A 16,066-nucleotide genomic window follows, 5' to 3' on the forward strand; every position below is an offset into this window, starting at 1 on the left:
TTGTGGGAATTAGACAGCATTGGAATAAATGTAAATGAAGAAAGTCCAGACGATTCTTTTACTCAGGAACAGTACCTGAGAGATGCAAAAATTGAATCTGGACAATACTGGGTGCGACTTCCGCGGAGACTGAACCATCCAGAATTGACTCACGAAATCGTAATGACACGATTGCAAACAAACCATACCCCAGCCGGGATTGAACCCGCGGTCAGAGAGTCTCAAAACTCCAGACCGTCGCGTTAGCCACTAGACCAACTAGCCACAATAAGATTCGTCCAACTAGGTATATTTCTACACCATAGCTGGTCTAGTGGCTAACGTGACGGTCTGGAGTTTTGAGACTCTCTGACCGCAGGTTCAATCCCGGCCGGGGTATGGTTTCATCCAGAATTGCCCACTAATTACAGAATGGCATATGGGCAGTTAAAGGCTCAGCCCCCCGAACTGAGTAAGACACCAGAATTGTTAACTGCCTATAATGATATAATTGCTGAGCAGTTAATTAATAAATTTATAGAAGAGGTACCTCCTGAGCAAGCCAAAATTTATGGTCACTATTTGCCACATCACGTAGTGAAAAAGGATTCTAAGACCACTTCTCTGAGAATTGTGTTTAATTGTAGTGCCAGGAGTAACAAAAATGTACCTAGTTTAAATGACTGTTTGATGACTGATGATTGACAGAAAAATTAGGAAATATCTTATTAAATTTCAGGATGAAAAATTATGCCTTTACGGCTGACATAAGTAAAGCTTTCCTAAGAGTGGGTTTACAAGAGGCTGACCGGGACTGTACCCGCTTCTTATGGCCTGAGAATCCTAGTGACCCACTTAGCCCTCTGAAAACCTTTCGCTTTAGGAGCGTATTATTTGGTGCTACATCCAGTCCGTTCCGACTTCAAGCGACGATAAATGCACACCTTAAATGTACGGGAAGTCCATTGAATAAAGTAATGAGAAAACAATTTTAAGTGGAAAGTTTCCTGGGTGTGACGTCAACTGAAGAGGAACTGTTAATGACTTATGGAGAGGCTAATAAAATAATGCAAAGTGCAAATATGCCTCTGAAAGGATGGAATAGTAATTCGTCCAAATTAAAGGACAAAATAAGTAAAGATTACCCAGGAGATGAAGTGCCAAAATGTAGTAATGTATTGGGATTAACTTGGGATACTGAGAGAGATTTGTTAATGTTAAAACATAATAATTACAGTATGCCCAATAAATTAACTAAGAGAGTCTTGCTTGCTGAAGTTTCCAAATGTTTTGATCCACTAGGTTTAGTGTCACCCCTTACTATAAGAGGGAAATTATTAATTCAGGAAGCATGGAAACTTAAATGTGCTTGGGATGAAATTCTACCTGAGGAATTCATTAACAGGTGGGCTGAATTAATTGGTGATTATGAAAAAATTCCAATGTTGGAGTTCCCATGCCAGGTGGCCAATCCAAATGGGAAAAATGTACTCCACATTTTTTGTGATGCTTCAAAATTGGCATATGGAGCAGTTGCTTACCTTCAATGTAATAGTGTTATTTCTCTTGTTATGTCTAAGGCTAAAGTGTCTCCAATTAAATCACGTACCTTGCCTCAGTTGGAATTAACAGCCATTTATGTAGGTGTCAAATTATTTAATTATATAAGAAATAAGTTGCAGGAGATAAATATTAGCGACACTGTAATTTGGTCTGATAATGAGGTATCCTTACAATGGATTCATAATGGAAACACTAAAATTGTGTACGTACAAAACAGAGTAGCTGAAATTAATCAGATGCAAGAGAAGTATAATAGTTTGGGTCAGCATATGTTAACCTTTAATCATATACCTGGTGAGGAGAATCCAGCTGATTTCTTGTCTCGAAGTTTACCTTATGCTAAATTTGTAAATACTGTATTATGGTTTAAAGGACTGAGCTGGTTGGTAAATAAAGCTAATTGGCCTGTACAAAAGGTGTATATTGCTCCTGTTGAAATTACTGTGACCACTGCTCCAATAGTTAGTCCTTCCTTAGCCATTGATATAAATAGGTATTCTTCTTTACCCAAACTAATCAATGTAACTAAGTTGGTGTTTAAATTTCTAAACAAGATGAATATTTCATATAAGTTTTCACATCCTCTTGAATATTGGATAAAGAGGGTACAGGAAGAAATCTATGGAAATGAGATTAAATTGATGATGGAAAGAAAAATTGTGAAAGGTTCCATAATAGAGAAATTGGGGCTGTATTTAGAGAACAATGCAATTAGGTGCAGAGGTAGGTTACAAAATGCTGAATTGGGTGATTATGCTAAACACCCTATCTTACTGCCCAAGACTCATCATCTAACAAATTTGATTGTTCTAAATGCCCATAAAAATGTAATATATGGTGGGGTACAAGATACCTTAAATTGTATTAGGGAAACTTTCTGGATTCCACAAGGATGGCAAAGTGTAAAAAGGGTGATTAAATCTTGTGTAATATGTCGCTGTGTGGATGCCAGATCCTGTATGTACCCAGGTCCTCCACCATTGCCAAAGGAGCATGTACAATTAGTGAAACCATTTGATGTAACAGGTGTAGACTATAGTGGTCCAATAACTTTAACAGGTACTTCAAATGGTGTTCCACTGAAAGTGTATGTTTGTTTGTTCACCTGTACTGCTACTAGGGCAGTTCATTTAGAAGTGGCACAGGACTTGTCTGCAGAACAGTTTATACAGCTGTTTCGAAAATTTGCATCTAGGAGATCCTGTCCGATGTTGATGATTTTGGATAATGCCACAAATTTTGTAGCAGGTGCTCAACACTTGATAGAATTAAATAATAGTAACGATGTTCAATCTCTGTTAGCCCAGCGAGGGTGTACCTGGAAATTTATTACTCCTAGAGCACCTTGGCAGGGGGGGGGCTGTACAAAAGACTGATAGGCACAGTGAAGAGGTGTCTCTGCAAAGTACTACACTGGAAGAGAATTAATTTGGAAGAATTCCGTGCAGTGTTAGTGGAGGCAGAAAATCTATAAATAATAGGACTCTCTCGTACATGAGTGATACACCTGATGCAGATGTATTAACACCTTCTCACCTAATATGTGGAAGGAAATTGGAAGCTGCCACTGTCTACAGAGATAATCTGGAAGAAAGTGATGAAGATTACAATGATGCGGCAGTGTTGTGTGATAAATTTAAAATGTTAAATAAAGTAATTGATCACTGGTCTAATGTGTGGCGTAAGGAATATCTTCTTACACTACGTGAACACTTTTATGGTGCGACAGAGGCAGTAAATCGACAGACCATTCAACCAGGTGACATTGTGTTAATTAATACTGAACAACATCAAACATTGTGGCCTCTGGGCAAAGTATTGACATTGTACCCAGATGCACAAGGTGTTGTCAGGAATGTCAAAGAGTTGTGTCATGGCCAGGAAAGTTTACACACAATTAATAAATTGATTCCCTTGGAATTAGGTGTTCAATCAAACGTAAATGAAAATCCGAGGGAAAGTGACATGAGTGATATGGAAGATAGCGCAGACCAAGTGATGCCGGAAGATGAAAACGTAGTAAGACCTACTAGGAGAACAGTCACTCAAGCCAGAACTGGCTGGAATCGTCTCCTAAAGAAAGAAGTAATTTGAATCGTTTAGCAACGAACTCCGGCCGGCCGCAGTGTGGAAAATACTGTATATATTTTCCAGAAATTTAGTATTTATTTGTAAATAGATGGCCATACTGTATTTAATAACTTTTATGTCATAGAAAACGGAAAGCCTGCGTCTGGGCACGACACTCGCCATCTTGGTTTTGAATTTTGTATGAACGTTGGTGTAATGGGAAGAATTTTTCGTGCTCTAGAGGTTAAAATTGTGTTGACACCTCTCATATAGGAGGCGAAATTGGTGGATGTGCATTCCTGCATAATTTGAGATATCAGACGACTGAACAAGACAGCTCCAGGAACCTCAGATAAGCTCTCTAGATTTGTGTGTAATTCTGGCCAGCATTATTTTCATAGATTTAGTTAGTGAGGTTTTTCTGAGTATGATACAACTTAATATCCAGTCAAATTGGTGAGTGATAATTAGATATATTTTCCTTCTGTTTTGTAATTGTGTATATATATAACCATTTATTATTTTTAATATACATTCCACAAATTTATATATTTACCAGTATTCCTGGTGTATGTATATTTCATTTAATTAATAGGTCCAGAGCACTTGTGGATATGACAGTGGTAGGTATCGAAGGGGGACATTTTTGCGACTTAGGTGTCCCAAATTCCTACTTGTCTATGTAACTCTGATAAATAATAATTATCTTTGTTATCATTTACTGTTATGTACATAATGAGTTACATTCAGATAAATGCAATTTTCCACATCCTCTTACGAGGAGAGAAGTAGTACAACACAAGAGTAGGTCTGGAATATATCCACCGGTGCAACTGTGGCACCGGTGGATATATAGTACAAATGCACTATAAAATGTTTTTTTTTTTTTTTTTTTCACTTCTGGCCATCAGTGTCCCGAAGTCTGAGTCTTATATTGGGCATGTTGCCCCGTTAAGGAAAGGCTGTCATAGATGATATGCTGGAAAAAAGAAGAACTTTATAAAGTAACCTACATTCCTACGTCAGCTGACTTATGACGGTCAGCCCCTAACATAACCTACCTTGGAGGAAGTGAGGGAAACGGGACCCAAGGCAGTGATTGACCAAAGATTAATATGCCACACGGGCTACTGGATAGTCACCTTGTCTTGTTTTAAGTCACCAGAGGAGAAGTTACAGAAAAAGAAGACAGGAAAGTTAGAAAGACAGCAGTGTAGAGAGTGTTTGTTGTTAGGCCAGTGTAGTGGTTGAGGTATTGTTGGGGGAAGAATGAGGTGGGGGAGTGATGGGGGGAGAGGGGGGAACACGCAAGCTAGTCACTGCATTACCTTCTTGATGGGATGGGTCTCGAAGTGACAGCAAGCAAGTTTCTTCTCAGCTCTGAATAATTCAGGATAACCTTAATTAAAAATGACTTTGGGTGTTAGTGCTCCTACCGAAAACTCCGACGTCCTCTCGCTGCGCCGTCCACTTGCAGAATGAATGAATGGGAATGACATCACTACCAGAAAGGAGAGAAGGAGCCAGTATATATAGCCTAGCTGGCGTGATGTGGTGTTGTATGTTAGTTTAAATGTTGGTGATGAGACGCCCAGTAAGTAGGGAACGCCTTCATTATTCAAATTTTCCTTAAAGCAAACATATTTGTGTTCAAAAATGCGTGTACCCAAGTTCCTTGCTCTCTTCTCCACAATTTTTTTTTCCACCTCAAAGAATCCTTCCATCCCCTCAGTTAACTTCAATCTCTCCTACAGGTTTCTAACATGTTGAACCCATAATGATAATGTCGGTGGTTATAGCAAATCCAAGTTTGTCTTTGCTCCTGATACTGATTACGATAATGACTACCACTCTCTCTTGGGCAGAAAGATGAACCTGTCCTGGATAGTGTATCGCCTGGAAGTATTAATACGAAGATCTCTTTTTTTAACAGTCAGAGTTCACATGAAATGGGAAGGTAAACAAAATTTGAAAATTCCTAGTTAATATGTACTCGACTTCGATTTCTCAAGTACGATTTAAAGCAAAGTTTATGATATACGTTATTTAGGCCTCGTGGTGGATCAGGGTCTGGTCAACCAGGCTGTTACTACTGGCCTCATTCAAGCCGACATACGAACAACACCTTGGCTTGTCAGGTATTGACTTTGGATACCTGTTAAACGCCTTCTTGAAGAGAGCCAGAGTTCTGTTGGTAATCCCCCTTATGTATGCTAGGAGGCAGTTCAACAGTCTTGGGCCCCTGACACTTATTGTGTTCTCTCTCAGTGTACTCGTGGCGTCCCTGCTTTTCTCTTGGGCAATGTTGCATCTCCTTCCGAGTCTTTTGCTTTCAAAGGGAGTGATTTTCATGTGGAAGCTTGGTACTAATCTATCTAGGATTTTCCAGGTGTATATTGTCATGTATTTTTTTTCGCCTGCATTCCAGGGAATACAAATCAAGGAACTTCTACCATTCCCAGTAATTTAGGTGCTTGATCATCCTTATGTGTTCCGTGAAAGTTCTCTGTAAATTCTCCAGGTCAGCAATTTTGCCTTCCTTCAAGTGGGCAGTTAGTGTACAGCAGTATTCTAGCCTAGAGAGAACAAACAATTTGAAGAGAATGATCATGGGCCTGGCATTCCTATTTTTGAAGATTCTCATTTTCTAACCTATCATTTTTTCTAGCCGATACGGTAGATACATTTTTGTGGTTTTTGAAGGTGAGATCCTGTGACATTATCTCTCCGAAGTCCTTCACATTAGTTTTTCGCTCTATTGTATGGCAGGGCACACAACACTTACAAGTGGCAGGGCACACAACACTTACAAGTGGCGGGGCACACAACACTTACAAGTGGCGGGGCACACAACACTTACAAGTGGCGGGGCACACAACACTTACAAGTGGCAGGGCACACAACACTTACAAGTGGCGGGGCACACAACACTTACAAGTGGCGGGGCACACAACACTTACAAGTGGCGGGGCACACAACACTTACAAGTGGCAGGGCACACAACACTTACAAGTGGCGGGGCACACAACACTTACAAGTGGCGGGGCACACAACACTTACAAGCGGCGGGGCACACAACACTTACAAGTGGCAGAGCACACAACACTTACAAGTGGCGGGGCACACAACACTTACAAATGGCGGGGCACACAACACTTACAAGTTACGGGGCACACAACACTTACAAGTGGCGGGGCACACAACACTTACAAGTGGCGGGGCACACAACACTTACAAGTGGCGGGGCACACAAGACTTACAAGTGGCGGGGCACACAAGACTTACAAGTGGCGGGGCACACAAGACTTATAAGTGGCGGGGCACACAAGACTTACAAGTGGCGGGGCACACAACACTTACAAGTGGCAGGGCACATAACACTTACAAGTGGCGGGGCACACAACACTTACAAGTCGCGGGGCACACAACGCTTACAAGTGGCGGGGCACACAACACTTACAAGTGGCGGGGCACACAACACTTACAAGTGGCAGGGCACACAACACTTACAAGTGGCGGGGCACACAACACTTACAAGTGGCGGGGCACACAACACTTACAAGTGGCGGGGCACACAACACTTACAAGTGGCGGGGCACACAACACTTACAAATGGCGGGGCACACAACACTTACAAGTGGCGGGGCACACAAGACTTACAAGTGGCGGGGCACACAACACTTACAAGTGGCAGGGCACACAACACTTACAAGTGGCGGGGCACACAATACTTACAAGTGGCAGGGCACACAACACTTACAAGTGGCAGGGCACACAACACTTACAAGTGGCAGGGCACACACAACAAGGATTGTACACTTATTTATCAATTATGTTCTTACAACAAAATCTTGCTGTGACTGATACGACAAATATTGTTGGCAAAAATATTGGTACACAAGTCTGCAAAAAGATCAAGGGAATGAGACACTGCTGGCATACGAAAAAAAATAAGGTACACATAGAAATAAATTCATAATTTAGTATACTGGGTGAATATCACTGCAGGAACTACAATAATGACAAATACTGGAGAATACAATGCTGAAAGAATACAAGATGAAAAAAATGAATGAATTACTTCACACGCAGTGAATGACTGGGGTAAAGAATAAAATACTTCACAGAAATAAGGAATACAATTGAACACTACAAAATTATACTTACTAAAGACAGAGAGTAGCATAAAAAACACATAAAAAAATATAAAATTGAAACACGAAAGATATACGATAACACTGAAAAATAATGCAAAAATAATGAGTCAAAGAAACACTGAGTCTACACTGAAAACACAAGACTTAGAGTACACAAGAAATTCACTGTAAATGTCTCACACACGCAAATGTCTTTAAATGCAAGGAAAATGTCTCTAAACAGAAAATTATCACTGAAGTCTGGAGTGGTAGACGGTGGTGACGAGTGATGAGGTGAAGACGTTGTCCTGTGGGCGGGTGATGATTCCTCCTACACTCACACTGTTGTCGTGGAGAAATGCGCTTTCTAGGTGAACGCACATAACTGGCTTTATAGTTGGCGCACAGCTACAATCTTGACCAATTGTGTGAGCCAAAACAGTACTAGGACCCGGTACAAGGGTGGAAAAAAACCCACAGGTAGGTGACGTGGGGAGTGGGTGGCAGGTGGGTGAAGGGAGCGTGACTTCTGGCTGGCACTCACTGGCACACAGTCTCACCATTCACGAAGGTGGCCTAACTAAATCACAATGTCACAGGGATGGTGAAGACCACTCTTACTAGCATCCAAGCACAAGCGATATATGAGACAATACTTCAGAGGAACTTGCGTACTTCTCTCTCTCAGCTGTGTTAGAAGCTGGGTTGGCTGACTGGCTTAACCCACGAGATTGGCTGACTGGAAGACGTGTAACAATGCACTCAGCATGAAGGAGCAGGTGGGTGAGAGGAGACAGGCTGGATGATAGGCTGAAAAAGGCTGACTAGTGCTCACTTCCACAGTCTGGCTTACAGACTGGCTTAAATGCAAAATCCGGGTCAACCCCTCGGAGATTGAAGCAATTAACACATGAACTAAGCCAGGAAGCTTGAAAAACGGCTGCAACTGGTTTGCAGGCTGAAGCGACACAGGGTGGAGGAGAGTGAGGGTAAGCGGCTAGCTGGAGGTGGCAGGTTCACCTCTGACCTGCTGGCACCCCACAAACAATCTTCTAACGTCTGAAATGCCCGTAAATCCACACTGTCACCAAATTGTCATGCCGGTTCGATAACGTGGATGGGTAAAAACACTCACGTAGGCTGGTTAGTATGCATAATTATAACGGAAAGTATGGGAAGCACCATCAGCCGCCCTGCCTCTCTCTGCTCTCTATCTCAGACTGACCCACCAGTGCCTAGAGGGTGAGCGGTGTTTAGAAACGGCTATGGTCAGCAGCAACGTGAATAACAGACAGTGATTCACACAGACGGTTGGTAGTGAGTCATCTACTGGTAAATGGTTACTGGTAACTGGTACTACTGAGAACCTTACCTAACCTAGCGTAACCTAACGTAACCTAACCTAACCTAACCAAACCTAACCTAACCTAACCTAACCTAACCTAACCTAACCTAACCTCTCCTAACCTAACCTAACCTAACCTAACCTAACCTAACCTAACTGAACGTAATGCAACCTAACGTAACCTAACGTACCCTAACCTAACCTAACCTAATGTATCCTAACATAACCTAACGTAACCTAACGTAACCTAACCTAATCTAACCTAACCTAACGTAACCTAACGTAACCTAACCTAACATACCCTAACCTAACCTAACATAACATAACCTCGCCTAACCTATCCTAACCTATCCTAACCTAACCTAACCTAACCTAACCTACCCTAACCTAACCTAACCTAACCTAACCTAACCTACCGTAAAATAACATAACGTAACGTAACCTAACCTAACCTAACCTTACCTAACCTAACGTAACCTAACCTAACGTAACCCAACCTAACCTAACCAAACCTAACATAACCTAACCTAACCTAACGTAACCTAACGTAACCTAACGTTATGTAACCTAACGTAACCTAACGTAACCTAACATACCCTAACCTAACCTAACCTAACTTAATGTATCCTAACGTTACCTAGTGCAACCTAACCTAATCTAACCTAACCTAACCTAACATAACCTGACCTAACCTATCCTAACCTAACCTAACCTAACCTAACCTTACCTAACCTAACGTAACCTAAACAAACGTAACCTATCGTAACGTAACGTAACCTAACATATCCTAATGTAACCTAACATAACCTAACCTAATCTATCCTAACCTAACCTCACGTAACTCAACCTAACCTAACCAAACCTAACCTAACCAAACCTAACCTAACCATACCGAGGGCGGGGATAGAACCCGCGATCAGAGAATCTCAAAACTCCAGACCGTCGCGTTAGCCGCTGGACCAGCTAGCTTCAATAAGATTCGTCCAACTACATATATTTCTACACGATAGGAAGGTCAAGCTTTCAATATTATAAGAAGGTTACGTTTCACTCCTGAGGAGCGAAACGTAGCCTGTGTAAAATATTCAAAACCATATTTGTTAAGTGTAAATCAAAGGATTATTGATAATTAAGATAAAAAGCAACAGTAATAATGATAACATTTGTACTGCCAGACTTGGAGAAACTTGGCGACCAACACGATGTGAAAATAAAAAAATATACTGACCTTTAATACCAATCAATTTGGAGGAAGACAAGACAAGTAACATAATTTTTACAATGTATAATGATCACGTAGAATAATAATCCATTAGTTTCAGCACGTTAACAATTATGTAATGTAATATAACATATAATATAGCATATAATGTAGCAGATTATATAGCATATTATATAACATATAAAATATTAGTTTTTTCTATGTTAAGTTTTGCATGTGTATTGTTTTACTTAGTTACTTTTTCTTGTTCAGTGATATAATATTAGAAGATCTCCGTCTATAATGGAAAGTAAGAGTCTATAATATATAAGACAAACGTTGTTCCAGTGTAAAATATTCATATGTCAACAGTAGGAACAAAGTGATGTTAATGGCAGGAATGTTTGCTTGCTGACGCCGGTCAAGAACATCCTGTAATACGTCAAGTTGACGTTCAGTCAACACCATAATTATCGCAGTAATGTTCGACCTCAAATAATGTGTTTCAGGCCGTCGGGTTGACTCTTACCACCGCAGTACTCACGCTCACATACATACATACATACATACATACATACATACATACATACATACATACATTCATACATACATACATCATATATACATACATACATACATACATACATACATACACACACACATACATACATACATACATTCATACATACAATAATAATAACAGAAGACAGGAGAGAGAGGGGTGGGTTGATTCAATCTTCTTGGACTGCAAGAAGGCCTTCGACACAGTTCCTCACAAGAGTGCAGAAACTAGAGGATCAGGCGCATATAACAGGAAGGGCACTGCAGTAGATCAGAGAATACCTGACAGGGAGGCAACAACAAGTCATGGTACGTAATGATGTATCACAGTGGGCACCTGTGACGAGCGGGGTCCCACAGGGGTCGGTCCTAGGACCAGTGCTATTTTTGGTATATGTGAACGACATGATGGAAGGGTTAGACTCAGAAGTGTCCCTGTTTGCAGATGATGTGAAGTTAATGAAGAGAATTAAATCAGATGAGGATCAGGCAGGACTTCAAAGTGACCTGGACAGACTGGACACCTGGATCAGCAACTGGCTTCTCGAATTTAACCCCGCCAAATGCAAAGTCATGAAGATAGGGGAAGGGCACAGAAGACAGCAGACAGAGTATAGGCTAGGTGGCCAAAGACTGCAAACCTCACTCAAGGAGAAAGATCTTGGGGTGAGTATAACACCAAGCATGTCTCCAGAAGCACACATCAACAAGATAACTGTTGCAGCATATTTGCGCCTGGCAAACCTGAGAACAGCGTTCCGATACCTTAGTAAGGAATCGTTCAAGACACTGTACACCGTGTACGTCAGGCCCATACTGGAGTATGCAGCACCTGTTTGGAATCCACACCTAGTCAAGCATGTCAAGAAACTAAAGAAAGTGCAAAGGTTTGCGACAAGGTTAGTTCCAGAGCTAAGAGGAATGTCATGAAAAAAGGTTAAGGGAAATCGGCCTGACGACATTGGAGGACAGGAGGGTCAGTGGAGACATGATAACGACATATAAAATACTGCGCAGAATAGACAAGGTGGACAAAGACAGGATGTTCCAGGGAGGGGACACAGAAACAAGAGGTCACAATTGGTGTACTTAACTTAGAAAGACAGCTCATCGCCTGCACAGCCGCCCCTGCAGACGAGGTCTTGAGAAGCTGTCAAAGTCATCTCTCAATGGGCTGTAAATGAGTTATAATTTGTAAGATTATAAATTACCCCTAGGGGGTGTTATGTCAGCATATTTCATTCACTGATGGCTGACAAACTTACTTGTGTGGACTCAAAAGTCCGCCCCTTACTGCCGACTATAGGTTGATTACAAACTCCTTGCGACTCAAGAACTGCGCAGTCCCCCGTACTACAAGAAATTCGTAACCTACCTTGCTCTTGTAGCGTGAGCTATGGTGTTCTTCACACCTTCGACAGGTATCGGTGACTTGATAGAAGCTGAAGTGTCCTTGGATGTCCACGTCTTCCATAGTCTAGGAATACGCACACTGGTACACTATGTTCCACAAGATTTGTCTTTATTGTTCACAATCTTATCACTAAAGAAGCTGATCACACTTCTCTTAAGTGTTTATTGTGTTTTATGAGACACTTTGTTCACACTAATGCACAGATCGTTCTTTGTTGGTTATCCTGGCGTCAGTGTCACTCTCTGTAGAGTCAAAAGTAATCTGAAGACGCCACAGTGCCCCACGCCATTACTGCCCCTTGCACAAAGGAAAAGCTGACATAGTACTTTTGCTTCCTTGCCACTTCCTCGATGAAGCAAAGCAGAATGTTTGATTCTTGCTGTCTTAAGCATAGACAACAATGTCCACTATCTTTACTATGGTAATAAAGTGGGAGCAGGATTTTCCTTAATTGTCTTGCTAAAGTAAGAGATGAACTGTATTTTATTAAGCTACACTTTGCAACACAGGACCGCACAGAGCGTCGAGCCACGTCCCATACTAATACTGCATCTGCTATCAATTACTCTCTGTAGCAGTAAACAAGATATTTGCCCCTTCTGAGAGGGCTGGGCCCCTCAGGGCTGAAAGGGCTGAAAGGGGCTGAAGGGGGCTGATACCCCCCTCCTGGAGAAAATTTCTCCACACTGGGGGCGGCGGAGGTTCGCTGCAGGTGAACTATTCATCACTTAACATTAATTTGATTTTCTCACTCGCCACCACTGCTGCTTGTCTTTTCTGAACGTCTTTGGTCTGTGTGGTTTCTGGAGAATCACTAATTTTGTTTTCAACACTGTGTAATTCTAACGGTACTAGTTTATTCATTGTCCGCTTATTCACTACACCTTTGCTTAAAACATCAACTGTCCTGATGATTCCATTTGCATCAGGATATATGGTCACAATTTTTCCAAGTGGCCATTGGGACCTCGGACCATCATTGTCAATAATCACTATGTCACCAGGTCTTAAGGACTTATGATTTTCAGGAACACCAGCTCCATAGAAGTGTTCTCTCAATGAGGTGAGATAGTCTTCTCGCCAAATTTTCTCCCAACGTTCAATCACTTTATTAAGGTGTTTGAATTTATGTCTGAGTTGCTCAGGTTCGAAATAAGTAGGATCCTCTATAATTTCTTTATCATTCATGGGAGGAACAGGTTCGAGCCTTCTCCAATGGAGTAAATGAGATGGACTTAACACTTCTAAATTGTCCAGATCATCGGTAACATAAGTTAGAGGTCTGTTGTTGACTCTATTTTCTATTTCAGTCACAACTGTACGGAATTCTTCTAAGTCTATTCTCTGACGATGAAGAGTCTTCCTTAAACAACGTTTTACAATGCCGATCATTCTTTCATAAAATCCGTCGTGCCATGGAGATTTAGGAGGAATGAATCTCCAACGACAACTGCGTTGATTCAGCATCTGTTGTACTTCTGGTTGATCAAAGATCTTGCTTATATAAGCAGCACCAGCAACAAAGTTCGTTGCATTATCTGAAATCATCAGTCTGGGACATGCCCTTCTGGCTGCAAACCTTCTGAATAATTTGATAAAGGTTTCAGCAGACATGTCAGTGGCTACTTCTAGATGTACTGCTCTAGTTGTAGCACAAGTGAACAAACAGATGTACACCTTGATAGGAACTTTGCCAACTGTTTTGGTTAAAATTATTGGTCCAGTGTAATCTACACCTATCACCTCAAATGGAGTGATATGACAAACTCTTTCAGAGGGATATGGAGGTGGACCTGGATACTGACATACTCGCATATCGTAGTGACGACAAGTAATACAGTCCTTTATTTGTTTTTTTCACACTTTGTCGACCTTGAGGTATCCAGTAGGATTGTCGTATATGACAAAGTGTGTCAGCTACCCCACCATGTAACACGTTACTGTGGGCGTTTTGCACAATCAGTTTTGTTAGCCAATGATTCTTGGGGATCAATATTGGATCTATGGCTTCTTTAGGTAGTGAAGAATTATGAATTCTTCCTTGACATCTTATAATCTTTTCTGAGTCGAGATAAAGTCCTAAAGAATTAATCATAACAGGTTTCTTTGGGGATTTATCTTGTGTTTCCAGAAATTTATATTCTGTAGAGAAAACATCTTTCTGTATTAGTTTCACCCAGTATTTAATGGGTTCAAGATATTCATAATCAGGTTTTATTCCTTTAATGAATTTATGGACAAGAGCTGTAACTCTTAAGAGTTTACCCAAAGATGAGTATTTAGATCCATCAATGACTCTTTCTGTTGTGTCTGCAGTATTTACACAACTTATTTCTGCTGTGTTCAAGCAGACTGTTTCTTCTGGCATAATGTGAGGTTTTTGCTGAGGCCAGTTATTTTCATTAGAGACCCAGTTCGGTCCGTGGAGCCATAATTTATTATCCACAAATTTCTTGAGTGGGACACCACGTGACAACATGTCAGCTGGATTCTCTTGGGTAGAGACGTGGAGAAAGAGATAATCTCTATGCATCTCTTTTATTTCTGCTACTCTGTTCTGTACATAGACCAACTTACTCTTATTATTTCTTAACCACTGGAGAACTGCTTCATTATCACTCCAGATCACGGTTTTCTCAATAGTGAGATGATCGAGTACTTTGTTGAGATAGCTAATTTTGTACCTACATAGAGTGCTGTCAGTTCCAATTGTGGTACTGTTCTGACCTTCAAGGGTGCTACCCTGGCCTTTGAAGTATTTAGTGTACTTCCTTCAGCATTACTCATGTAAGCTACAGCGCCATAACCTCTGGTTGACGCATCACAGAACACATGTAATGTGTAATTGTTTCCCTCTTGACCTATTTGTCTGGGAAATGTAATTTGATGAAGTTGCTTAAACTCCTTGGATATTTCATCCCATGCATGACTCATTTCTAGAGGCAAGTTCTCATCCCATCCAATTTTGAGCTTCCATGCATCTTGCATAAGCATTTTACCCTTTATGGTAATTGGTGAGAGGAGTCCTAGAGGATCAAAACATTGTGATACCTCTGACAGTAAACTACGTTTAGTGAGTGTACTGCATGATTTATTGTTTATCTTTTTTGAGACTCAAAGTATCTTCCTGTGTGTTCCAATTAAGTCCCAGCATATTGTTGCAATCAGGAATTTCAGTTTCAGGGAAATCTTCTTTGATAAGTTCCCTTAATTGCTTTGAATTTGTATTCCTCATCCTTAGAGGCATATTTGCTTCTTTCATCTCCTTGTTAGCTTCTCTGTATAAGGATTTCAAATCCTCCTTTTTATTCACACTACCTTGAAGATTGTCCACATAGAAACTTTTCTATAAGATTTCTTTGAAGGGACTTTCAGATTTCTTCAAATGTGCATTTAGAGTAGCTTCTAGTAAGAATGGAGAGGATGTTGCACCAAACAATACTGATTTGAAAAGATAAGTTTTCACAGGACTTTGAGGATCATGTGGATTTTCATGCCACAAGAATCGAGTATAATCTCTATCTATTTCTTGTAGTCCTACTCTTAAGAAAGCTTTGGAAATATCAGCCGTGTAGGCATATGGGTTTGTGCGAAATTTCATAAGCACGTCTGTATGTCAGGACAGGCTAACTTGACCTTAGCTGCTTTCAGTGCTGCAACTGTTTCTTTTAATCCCTGGATCTGCACAGACTTAGGCAAATCATCTACTACCACAGTTTCTACTGTCTTTTTCCTGTTTCCTAGACCAACAGTGATTCTGGCTAGGTCATATGTCTGTTTACCAGAATTGTGGAAAA

Source organism: Cherax quadricarinatus, chromosome 20, assembly GCF_038502225.1.
Source record: "Cherax quadricarinatus isolate ZL_2023a chromosome 20, ASM3850222v1, whole genome shotgun sequence".
In the NCBI taxonomy this organism is placed as follows: Eukaryota; Metazoa; Arthropoda; class Malacostraca; order Decapoda; family Parastacidae; genus Cherax; species Cherax quadricarinatus.